At 32.2% G+C, this 13,810-nt stretch overlaps 1 protein-coding gene across 2 annotated transcripts in view; it reads right to left on the reverse strand.

Moving 5' to 3' along the window:
• LOC113517298 (ecdysone receptor) overlaps positions 1-13,810 on the reverse strand; it is a 315,053-nt gene that overhangs the window by 216,662 nt on the left and 84,581 nt on the right. Inside the window, exon 1 of one of the 2 annotated variants that reach the window (XM_052901562.1) lies at positions 8,474-8,934. The exons of the other annotated variant lie outside the window; for it this stretch is intronic. The gene's annotated coding sequence lies outside the window, so the exon portion shown is untranslated. Of the gene's footprint in view, positions 1-8,473; positions 8,935-13,810 lie in introns of those variants that run through there. 2 annotated transcript variants of the gene reach the window in all.

Consider the following 13,810-nt stretch of genomic DNA (forward strand, 5'->3'; position numbering starts at 1 on the left):
GATGTTTAACGGGCCGCCCCAATTCGGGCCCAAAATAACCCACACGTTGTCCCACTTTCTGTCCCCGGCATCCGACGATGTGATTTGCTGGCTCGATATACCCAGCAGTCGGATGGTGATCTAATGATAATCTTCTTGAGGGATGTGACATAACTCAGTATTCTCAGTTTAATTATTTCTTGTTTATTTGTAGATATATATTTTGATCGGACATTGAACTGTCTTCCATTCAGTTGATAATTTCTATCGTTTCCTACTGGGAGGTCTTGGTAACAAAAACACAGATATGCGGATATTATTATTCATAGTTGATGATTCATTAATGAATAACATTGTTTTAAAAATCTACTTTTTACACGAGAATATAAAATATATACAATTACTTGTTAACCGTTTGAATTCCTTCATTCATCATTACACTTTTTTTTGTATTGATTAAAGACGTCATTATATTTTCATAAGAAATTTCAGAAAACTAGTCTTTTTCTCTACTATTGAAGAAACGACGGTACGTTAGAGACCATTTGAAGATACTGATACATTAATCGATGTATCGGTATGATTTACAGTGTCAACCACACACAAAAAATCAATTCATCTGTTTAAAAGGTCGAAACACCAATCGCGAGTGTCAAAACAAATTATAGAATGACATAATTTTGGCGTCCCCTCAATGTCCCGTTCGTTCCTGTGAAGTGAACATGCGTCCGTTTGCGTCTACGCGAGCCCGTTATCGTTGTAGCCACTATAAATGTATGGGTGTTGTATAGTGTATCCAAATATCAAGCTGCCGGGGTGAATGACCGCCTCTACTCCGCCACCTGCAATCGCGTAGTCTCTGTTGACACAAGCAACGAGCGACAATAACTGTGACGTGACACTCTCATGTGATAATGAATATCGGTAGTATGTGCTCAAAGATATGTATTTTGGCATATTCAAAAATATTTAAAATTGTTGCTTCTGTATATTTGGGAGCCATTATTAGTAATAGTTTCAATCTATTAAACGATTGAATGAATTAATAGTTTATTAAAATAATATTAATAACATATGTTAATAAACGTAAATAAATACAAAAATAAATAGCTTTTTGCTTGCTACTTCGTGAATTTTAAATATAAGAAAACTAAAGAAATAGATCACTTCTAAACGGCGTATCAAGATGGAATATACAAAATTTTAAGTTATATCTACTGAAAGACAACTTTAAAAACCGTAACTAATTTGGTATAGTAGTTTTTGGTTTAGGACGGAATTAAAAAAAAAAATAATGTTTTGACATTTATGAGACTTATTGGTTCATATTAATATCATAATAATTTTCATATTAATTTTTCTAAATTATTTCCCATGTGTGGATACCGTATAATTACAATTTTATTATATTAGTAAGATATTTACGCAGATAATAAATAAAATAATTAATAAATACGTACATTTTATTACACAAATATAGTGATTTCAGACATAATAAAATACACTGCTAAACGACAAGATGTTTCGTAGACACCATTACATTGAAATATTTGAATTTAAAATGCGAAATCGCTTGACTACAAATAGATTTTGCTTCGTAACAAGCAATTTTTTATAGTGCAAAGAGAATGGCGACATCGATCGTCAAAAAATTTATATGGGATCAACACGAAGATTGATATGGTTTCAAAATTTTCGAAAATTGATAGGGTTTAAATTATAATAAGTAAGGTCTCTACCTCTTTTGGCATAATAAAGCAGCAAAAGTTTTCTAGTTTTAGATGTTTAAAAATATAATATTTTTTTCAGAAGTTTTAATTTGAAGTAATGCCAGGTCTCTTTCATGATTCAATATAATATGATTTTAAGATTTGTAAATGAACAGAAAACTTTTGGTAAGGCGAAAATCAAACTTTATTAATATATTCCTTGAGATAACTTCAATAATCAAATTATTATTGTAATTAGCATAATAATTAAGGCATTTTTTTTATATTAATGGAATTAATCAATTAATTTTTTAGACAAATTCAAATAATTTGTCTCAAAGGCTATAAAATATAAGTGGAAATCATTAATATCTAGTTCAATAATTACAAAAATCATCTATTTTAAAGTATGATGGGATATGTTAGAGTTAAATATAATTTTAGCCAAATGTATTTTTGTTATTTATTTGCCAAATATAGAATTACAATTAATATATTAATTTAATTATATGTACAATACATCAATAAATTAAAGTTAATATACAATTCCTTAAATACTGTAGATATTTACGAGTACGTTTATAATTATTACTCTATTTGCTTGAGAAGAAAGTAGTTTTTTATTCAGCAGAAGCTGTTGTTCTTATACCTATTTATAAAATAGGAATTTATAATTCATAAAGGTGAAAGGATTTCTTTAATATTAACGTAAAAATTTTAGGGTAAAACAGTTTGAGTAACTGACATCCCGCTTTATAAAATATTAATTTTTCTATTACATCTGTGCAAAGTTCAAAATTAAGAGAACATAACTTTCTGTCGTGATTATATTTTAAAATGATTAACAATAATAACACTCCATTTTGTAGGATTTTGCGCATAGGGATTACCGCATAGAATTACAAATGGAACGGAGTTCACCATAGTGGTTTTATTACGCGAACCTCGGCATTCCCGAGTGAAAATTGGGGGCGCGGCCTTGTCCTCCTTCAGAAGATTGGCATATTTTATCTACCGTTTGAACTACGGCCAAAGCGAGCTCGACATCGGATTTGATTGATGTAGATCCCTTAATATTGTTCAGCATATAGATTTTGAGTTGGAATGAGTTCAATTAAATAAATTTGCAACTCCCACCAATCGTTTCATTTCATTCCACGATTTGTCAGTGTTTAATGTTCTATTTCTTTTATTTTAAGAATCATATTTGAAATTGCAAAACTGTTATGATCACTTCGCTGTCTGTTTATTCAGTTTATCAGGTCGATGTCAGGCTAATGTACAAATATGTCTGATAGTACAATCATTGTAACCACTGACCCGTAATATTAAATATGTCATAAACGCGTCGCAGGTCCTGAAGAAACATTATAATGTCCTTCACACTAGAACTTTGGTACATTAATAATCTGACAACGAAAAATCGTGTCCCTGTCAATACGATATTACCGTAGCAATATGATGAATTGCAAATTTCTCTATAGCATTACTAGGCTAGTTACTAGCACAACTTGCTGTATTTAGCAAAGAGCTCTGTTTTAATCTGCTCTATTATATTTCTGCTACTTATGAATATAGTTACATGCGTTATTTGATTTCAATCTTCTGCAGTTTTTATTCTCTAGTTCAATACAGTTTTAGCTTCTTAGAAGAAATCCCTTACATCCAATCTCGTACGATTCAATGTAGTTTATTTATTTGCATCGATTGTAGTAAATTCTCATTGTAGAGACTATTTTGTTGACATAATGAACGAAAAATTCAGACGATTCTATCTTAGAAAATCGTAGAAATATATATATATATATATATATATATATATATATATATATATATATATATATAATATATATATATATATATATATATAAATATCTAAATGCTAATTGGTTTTCATCGGGGGTTACCTTTTTATTTCGCATGGAAAGAATTATAATTTAATTTAAACATATAATGTTCGAAGGCATTTATATTCATCAACCGATTATAAAATACGCTATTTTTTGCGAAGCAAAATCTTTCATTATGTAGACAGTTAACGAACTAAAAGAATTCTTTGTTGGTTCAACTACATCTGCGAACAAAATTATGTTGTAATTGCGTTATTGTTAACTAGTTGTTGTAGTTTGTGGTCCTGGCATAGAATGGGCTACCCCTTTACTGTGGGTGTCGTAAGAGGCGACTAAGAGAACTTAATGATTGAGGGATAGGTAGCAGCCGCCTTGCGGTTGCCAACCCGCCTGCCTAGCGTGGCATGGCAAAATCCACCTTATGGTAAAGATATATGTTCACCAGTGGGCAGTTATCATTTGATATGTTGATGACTTGTTGTAATCTAACGTTTTGTTCTTTCATTTGTTCTGTGCTCTATATCGCTTTAGTCCTCTTCATATATAAATATGATACAATAAAGTACATATGTGTACCTCATAAGGATTATTACTAACATTTTAAGTCAATCTTGTTTATTTTTCCTGTATGACATTATTCTTACTTAAAAGCCTCGTTTTTTTTTCTGAGGACGATTACAATCAATTATGACACAGAGTGGTAAAATTAGTAGTTCTTTGTTTTTTTCCTGTGCCCAAAGGTTTTCTGTATAAGATTGCCCTAGTGATAAAACCGCCTCTTATACGTAAAAAGGTGGTTTTATCGCTAGGACAATCTCTTAAATTATATATTAAGTAGGTATTTAATGTTTTATCTTTCTTACGTGTACGTATTTTTTTAAAATTACTTTTAGTTTGTTGCGAAATGTTGAATAAGGTTCTTGAAGAAGTTGAACAACTCACAACTATCTATGTAAATGGATAAGTATATAAAATAATCTTTTAATGTATTTACATGAGTTTATCCAAAGAAAGCAGGATTACGGATAGGACTTGGATCTGGTTAATTCGATTTACAATGTATAAGACGTTAGTTAGTTGCATGTTATTTACTTTAAATACAACCTATCTTATATCCGCAACTTCGTTGATAACTGTTCATTTATAATGAAAATGTCAAATTCCAAATTTATGTGTATATATAATATACGATTATTATTAAACCTATTTGCACTTTATTGCTATTGATAATAAGTATAATAATGGTAAATAATAAATGATAGAGCCCGGATGGTTGCGTACAACGCGGTTTCATAGATGCTTCATTTCACGAATGCTCAAGTTATAGAATGAGCTATCTGTAGAAGTTTTCCAAGAGAATATAGCATGAGCTCCTTGAAAAAAAGTGGTAAGGAGCTTTCTTCAGGGTTGGTATTGTTTTATTTTCTGGCAAATAGTAAATCCAAAATTAAATAATTGCCACACAAAATGAAACACGTTCCAATACATAAACGTTATTTTAATTGATATTATTTAACGGCATAAAAACACCGGCAAGTAACTGTGAAACATGTGAAGTTTTTGATTGCGTTGCTTTTGTTTAGAAATTCATGATTAGTAAAATTTATAAAAATTTTGCATAAGCAATTATTTGCTAACATGGCGTTTAAAAAAGTATTTCGAGTTATCTTATACCTTATTTTGATTTTGGAATTATAACAAAATAAAAGTATAAAATATCAAAACATTTTTGTACCAACAAACTATTTTTTTTTATTTTCTGTAAACCCCTGTAATATTGTAATTTTATTTCATATACTATAATTACCGATCCCAAAATAAGAAAATTTACTTTCGTTAAAAGTTAAATTAGTCGTTTAGTCGTAAGGCTAATTAAATTGACACAGATGTATATATTGTATAGGTACTAGATAAGTACTTACTTGATTTAGTTTAAATAAATAATAACAAATGTGTAAAATAAATAAAAAGTTTAGTAACAAAAATATATTTTTATTTAATTAAATCACATATTTATTACATAATCACTTTGTACTGAGACCATATGTTTCGCTAATAATAAAGATATTTGTTTTTTTTAAGTGCTTATCTCTTAAAAACTAGAAAAAAAACTTTGAATCAAATAATCAAAATTATTATTATTTTGGTAAAAAACTATGAACTAAGACAACAACTAGTTTTCGTCATCCTTCGTTTTGCTGATGGGCATACGGCACAAAGCATCAAGTGTCAAAAACATTGAAGTGTGGGCACAAGTATACGTTTTTGCATATGTGGCTCGACTAACTTGTGATGCAAAATTTTTGTATAAGTATAAATGACAATTATATTTACTATATCATCTGTAATAAAAGACGAAAAGCAACGTAAAGGATCTAATTCATTTTTACACATACGAGTGGGGCCTGGTCTAATATGCACAATGTTTCTTGCGACTGTTCGGCCTTGTGACTTTGGCTTTAACAATAATCCGCAAAGTATAATGGTATTATGTTCTTCAATTGATGCCAAGTCCAAAGACGAAATTTCATCCTCACTCACTGATACATAACCCGGATCAACCTCGATGTGGTCTTCCTTCTCACTCTCTGACGAATTTTCTTGGTCACTATTATCTTCTAATAATAGTTGAAGAATCGTATCTAAAATAGAACAATACTACACATTACTTTTATGTTGTAAAAACTAAAAAATAAACTTAAAATATTACAAACACAATAGTACAAAATATATCGTTATTACTAACCTTCGTCGATGCGACGAGTCATGGTTGCTGGTGCGGCGCTCACAAATCTCTTACACAAAAAACACTACCGTCTATCGCGGGGGCACCGGGCCAACTAAGATTACACGAGAGTTACATGGATGCAATCGCGCACTCAAAATTTACGGCACCTGTTTCGAATTCGCGTCGTCGATTCGACGAAGCTTAGTGATCTAGGGTTAAATAAATAATAACAAATGTGTAAAATAAATAAATAAGTTTAGTCTTATTTGCTTATTTTACACACTAATAATAGTAAATCTATTATTATTATTTGTCATAATGCAACAACATTAGCATCTAAAAAACATTTTAATTAACTGTAATTGTAATTGTATTGTAATATGTATACTACTGGTATACATATTACAATACAATGTATTTTTTATTTGTGGTTTAGTTTGTGGTTTTATCTACTTAGTAAGTACGTACTAGGTAATATTTGATTAGAAACGGTTATCTTATATCCATACAAATTGATAAGACAAAAATTTTAGTTAGATTTAATGATTTATTTATATGAAAGTTACTTTAATTAGACATGAATGTGCTCGTATTATAAATAGATTAGATAATGCTTTAATCGAATTACTCGAGTGTACGTCAAATAACTAGGTTAGGTCAGTGTATTTAACCAGCCAATAATAGGACTTTACAACAAACTCCAAACAAACAAAAAGGACCTAATTTTCAATTCGATTATATCAAGTTGTACACAAATATTAATGTTTATTTTACATTCGATAGCATATACTAGAATGCCAGTTTATTTATATATATTTATAAGTGATTAAGTAACATACCTCAATACTTTCACATTTACGATGGATCAACTGTCCATAACTAACTATCATCTTTCATCAGTGTCAACCAAAAACGCAAGTAAATTTGTCATTACGTTTTCATTAATAATAAAAAAAAAATAAGACCCTACCTAAGTGACTCGAATTTTTTATGGAAACGAGATAAACTAATTCCGCTCGAGCAAAGTCATGAGACACAACTAGTATGTATTTAATTGATAAATTATTATTACGTATCAATTACATACCTATTACACCTATTTAAAATAACTGTTATTAAGCGTATTATTGTCTAGACCTAAATAGCGATAAGTATATACCTACATACCTAATTAATATCTAATTTTACTGAATAATTATTAATAGAATATTTGGTGCATATTTAGGTATGTTCTTACTAGGTCATCGCACGTGAAAATTCTAATGTATACTAACTTATAGATAAGTACAAACTCGCATACTAATAACACAATAGTACTATTTAGACTTGTGATCACATTGTAATCTAGGGTGGCCATATGATTTCGTAAACTAGGATACGAAAATGGAGAGAATCGGGACATTTCAGTTTACAATATAAATGTTGCAATATCTATAAGTACACTAGATAATAAATTACGCAATATAAACAACTAGGGTCAATGAAACTTAAGTATAACAATTACCTAAATAGTGTAGATACTGTTATTTTACAAAAAAAACTAGTATTTTTAATTATTTGAATCAGGTAAGTAAAATGTAAAATGAAGATATGATGACGCAATAAATAAACAAAGAAAATAATATTGTCGTAGAGACTAAAGAATCCTGTTAAAATTGTCCACAAAGATCAAATAAAACAGGATTTGTTTTGGTAAAATAATTATACGTAACCCTAAAAAAACAAAATAGTGATAATCTAACAGTAACGTAAGGCACGTGTACACTTTTGAATATATTTTTGTAATTAACCTACATATAACAAGGTACTTCTAATAAGAATTCAATGGGGAATGTTATTAGTCAAACATCTACCTAACACTGGACACTATACTACACTATGTAACAAAATACCTAATTAGGTAGATAGATAAATTATGAACATAAACAATGATTTTCACTAACAACATTATCTATGAACGTTCAATTAATAGAAGAGGTTATAATTTTGTGTTACGACAAATCAGCTGTCATGTGGCAGTCGGCGAGAGGCGAGCGCCGTTTTCGAACGCAGCACGCGCCTCTCTCGTTCCTACTTGCCGACATGCGGACAAGCGACACCAACACTTTCCAACTTGCACGCTATAAATATTCAACGACCTCTCTGCCAGCAGCCGTCGCTCTCACCGGTCGTACCTACTGCCCCAACCACCACACTGAAATACCCACCTATATACAGTTTGGGCTCAATTTTGGCGGCCCACTCTCCCTCTTTCCAGAAATACTGTGGACTCGATGGCCTGTGAGTACACTACTGCTTCTGTCTACTCATCCATCACTGCACATCCGCACTGTACGGCGAGATTCACGATTTCACTGTCACAGCACGCGGCGGCCGAGCGGCCAGCCGAAGTCACGGCACGCACCAGCACTGACGCGTTTCTATAGTATCGCGGCAATCGCTGCAGTGGATGACCTAACATCAATCTTGAGGCGCGAGGTGAAACCACCGCCGACGACCGAAACAGCGGCGCGCGAGGCCAACGCGACCTCCACGCTCGAGAGCGTGAGAGCCGTCGAAGCCTGAACGGTGGCAGGTGAGCTGCGTGGAGTGCAGCGATAATGCGGAGAGAGCTGGACGAGACGACGCGCGTGACTCGCCGCCGCCGACTGACGGGGCGCGCCGCGACGAGCCTCGGCACACCACCACACGCGCACTCGCGCACACTCGTACCCGCTGCCACCTCGCTTCGCCGTTCGCCGCTCGTCGGGTCGCCCCACACCATTACACTATACACAGCGACAACGATACACCGACACTCCAACACTCCGCGCCTCGCCGGACGCAGAGATCCGCAGATATTTTAAAGTTTCAATACCGATTTGACTTTAAAATCTCATCGAGCCCGTTGAAGCAACACAAGCCAGTCGAACAAGCTGAATATTTACCTAAATAATATCAGTGTGATGTCGGTAGACGCATTTGTTGCGCAGTGAATGGACAGCGCGTGTAGAAATACCGAGTGCGCATGCGGCACACACACTCCCTTAAGGCGCCTCTATGCCTAGTAAAAATTCGAACAAGTGCGTCTGTACTTTACTAGGCTTACAGTCCGTCCGAAGTAAAGCAGCCAAATTGAAATTTAATCCTTTGAAGCTTGCTAGTGTAACAGAATTATAATTATCAATGTTTTCAGCGTTTCAGTAAAATCAGATTTATAAAGACAAAGATTTGAATGGTATCAAATATCAAGAAGTTGTAATAACAAAATATGAGATTGTTGCATTTAGATAAGTTTATGCGGAGGCAGGGTAAGGTCATCGGAATGATTTAGCTGCGATACTACAAATTGCGCAAATAGATGTTCCAATGAACTCGTTTAATAATAGCGGCCGTAGTGAGGGCGTCACAGAAGAGAATAGTCGCGTAGTCACAACTCGGATCTTATACGATGTATGCTCAAGGTTGCTAGAATACGTACGCGGTCGTCATGCTACGATGCTTGCGAAAAATCTAATGCAGAAGCTTGAATGAGATGATTTCATTGCCTACGATGCGATTAAAGTTTCTTTTCAATGAATTTTCTATTTATATAAATATCTATACAAACTTCCAGTCATCACTATAAAATAAGAAAAAGCTAATCTATATAAAAAATAAAAGAGTTTTTTAATATCAATGTAGAAGCAATTAAAACTGACATTGAAAAATACGCCATGAATAAAAAGTATGTGAGGCTCATCAGATCACCACAAGCCGTCACGGCACATCAACTACGGGTGAAAATATATCGTTCTCGTATATATTATTACATACATGTAAACAAATATCTAAATGTACTTGTGATAAAAACCTAATTGAATGTACTCTAAAAATAGTTTAAAATAAGAACGGAATTAACCATAGCATATATACATCATGCTGCTTTGTATTTTTCATTATAATCATATTCAATTGTTCGAAAATTATGTTTTTTGTAATAAACACTTAAGGTTAAAACTAATTAGATACGGACTATTTGAAGTTTATCATAAGAATCTTCAGATGGAACATCATTGTCGTCATTACTGTATATATGTTCAGTGAGAGATACAACGATGGTTTTGTTCGGCCGAGGTGGTCGCCCGGGCTGCCAATCTTGACTTCCGCCGGCGCCCGGATCATTGCCAGAAACACTTAGGAAAAAAGTCAAACGAGCTGCATCCAATTTAAAAATATTATTACGTTACGAATTTTCTTTTATTAAGTACATGGAATAATACATGTTATTATTCCATGTATTCTAAATTGTATTCTAAATAATAATCTCAATAATAAAAAAAACAAAGGTTTTGACGAAACTAAATATAAGCTTCTGACTACAGAATCTTATAATCACTAGATTTCAACTTGTCTGGGATGGATAGGGTTATGAATTTCTTTGCTATTTAAAAAGAAAGAAATAGCAGGTTTACGTATAGTAGGTCGTTTGTCGTGCTTAATTAAAAATTAACTACAAAATACCAAGAAGAAAAAAAAAAAACATTTATGACTTTACAATTGATAAATATATATAATGCTTATATTCTGTCGTCAGATATTGAGGTTAACTGAATGCTGTTGATAGTATCAAACACCTACCGTAATGTGTTTATATAAAATGGAGCATTTAAAATTAACCGTTATTTTCCTTCCATTATCGGAAATTTATTTTTATATATCCAAAACATTTTTGTTTTCATTTATTTGTGTATTTATAGTAAAAATAAATGTAATGTAGCACAAAGAAATAAAAAATAATTTAGATAAACTGCTAACTTTGACTGTACTTACGTCTTTTCTACCACTTAAATCATACAGAATAATAAGCTCTACCTTTTTTTAGTTCTTAATCCAGAATTAATTACTGTATTAGGACAGTGTACAATATCGGAGAGAAGTCTTATCGAGATTAAAATATAAGAAAGTAAAATAATAAATATCACCTATAAATAAAATGATTATAGTGTAAAACTTTCAGTGAAGAAGCGGGCGGGCGCATCGCTTGAAATTTCATGGCATCTAAATAGCTTCTTATACTGACAAGGCAGCGTCGAAACGTTAACTTTCCTATATTCCTGTCAGTAATGTGAAAGCAGGAATGTGGAAGTAGTTTAATTTTATGATCGGAGATCTGTCACTCTATGAGTAAAATATACTTTACATTGCGTAATGCCTATCTACCAAATATTTCAATAGACCATGTAAATACTATTAACCTGTTTCAATTTATGTTAAGACAAGGTAACAATTAATATTTTTGTAAGTCTAAGAAAGGTTTTTATCAGTTAACTCCTGCAGTTGATTACCCAAACAAGGAATCAGGGCATACTAAAAAGGTATAGGTGTAGACTTTTGATCTCGGCGAATGGTCTATAGGCGGTTTATAGTATTGCAGTCCTTTGTAAATGCCCATGCCGCGGTGCTGTTAAAGTTAGCTGATTGGCTGAACACAGCAGTGGACACAATGCCACATAAACGTTTACATATTTCTGTTCAACGCCAATGTCATGACCATTTTCGAGTTCTGCACGGACATAAATCTGTTAACAAACAGTCGTTACTGGGCGAAAAGCTAATAAAATATATAAAGTTTCAAAACTAGAATTTGCAGCAATTGTTCTAGGCTGACGAAAGAATAGCTTATAATTCAAATCCTTTGTGTGGTTACCTATTCCATTAAATATAATTCTACAGTAAGAAGACCAAAAGTTAAAGTTGAGAGTTTTAATAGGAAGTTATTGAAAAGAAAACTAATATTTGGACACAATAACTGGCATCTCGAGGGTCGGTATTTTGCAAAAGAGTACAAGTTCTTAATGAGTAAAATACCACGGAACATAAAAATTTTTGATTGCAGTTTTCAATGATATCATTTCAAGGGACTCGAAATTTTTTTTAACCAACTTAAAGGGAGAACTATGTTTTTTTCATTTCGTTGGCAAGTATGCGTATGAGTCTACTGGGAACGGCTTATCCAGAACCAGGGGATTACAGATATCTTAAACCGCGGGATATTGTCAAGGTAACACAAAGGATCTATGAAATGATGGTATAAGGCAGGGGGAAGCACAAAAGATCTCAATGGATCGACGTGCAACAGCTTAGCTGACCCCATATGCGAATATAAGATAAGATGTTTTTTCATTTGAATATTTTTTATGTGATTATAATTAAATTATGTAATATATGAATAATTAAATTTACACGTTTCATTTTTAGGATGGTTTCATATCAATTCATCAAATTTCTTTTTATATATTAATGCTTTAAATGTTTCAAGGTTGAAGAGATTCTTATAAAAAAAATATAGATACTGTGGTTTCTTCATATTTTATTACGAGTATCATTCCTTCATTTTTGTAAAGTTTCATGACCTGTTTAATAAACAAACAGAAATGACGAAGGGATCCAATTTTGATGTTTGCTATGGAGTCCTTTATCATAATAGAGGGAACGGTTAACGGATCTTGTATTTTGGTTAACTTACAAGATCCATTTGTACTTTAAATATGAAATTAAAGGTAAAAAAATTATTATTTCTAATAAAAGATGTTTTATTAAATTTGTTTTTATTTATTTGAAAAAAAAAATAGATATAAAATATAAGAAATATCGATATTTACAATTTTAATAATTATTTTCTAACGTTATAAAAAAGCTACAGAACACTTCAACACCCACATCCAGAATAATTTATATTTAGTTTTCATTTTTAAAATATGTAGGTAAATACTTGTTTTCATGCTATTGCTTATAAATCAGTTCCGGGCGGTTGAGCTTTGTTAGAATATACAGGTTCGCAGACTCCCAAATTAGAACTTTAGGTTGTTGAGTCAACAAAAAATCGCCGGTCAACGACCCTTCGCTGGATGTCGTATAATTTTGACATTTCGTAAACGCGCTCATTAGCCACTTTTTTGAAGTGACCTGATGAGACTGACTCATATCGCGACGTTTGGTATCAAACAAGTTTGATCGTATTGTGATTCATTTAACAACAGCTATTTATGATAAAGAAAATTATGATACTCCACTAGTTTTTATTCCGACTTCGTCCGGGATATAATGTTGATTTGGGATAAATGGTAGTTTGTGTCCTTCCCCATCCTAAATACTACGTGTATTTTATGACGTTTACCCGATAAGGCGCTAAGAGACACCAAATGAAAAGATTCATTTTCACATGTAGGATATAAAGCAGAATATAAGGAAAAGTAGAGTCCTTTGTACTGTGATATAAAAAAGAAGCCTTGGACATAGTTATTATACAGTACCGTGTAATCGTAAACTAAGCCGTAAGCAGATCATAATAAATAAATATATAAATATTTTGCTAATTATTATCAAAATAATGCACGAAGCATTTATCAACTAATATAGTATTAGGCATAATAATCGTTAATTTCCTTAGCTACCTACATAATGATTCACTTATATTGAAAGAAGACAAAAACTAACAATTCTAATTGCATCTTATGTGTCGCGTATGCGAGGCAGCCATCTTTTTGCCCGCGAACTGTAATTATCACCTGCAAAGTCTGCAA

Source organism: Galleria mellonella, unplaced genomic scaffold, assembly GCF_026898425.1.
Source record: "Galleria mellonella isolate WM207_F2 unplaced genomic scaffold, CSIRO_AGI_GalMel_v1 utg78, whole genome shotgun sequence".
Lineage (NCBI taxonomy): Eukaryota > Metazoa > Arthropoda > Insecta > Lepidoptera > Pyralidae > Galleria > Galleria mellonella.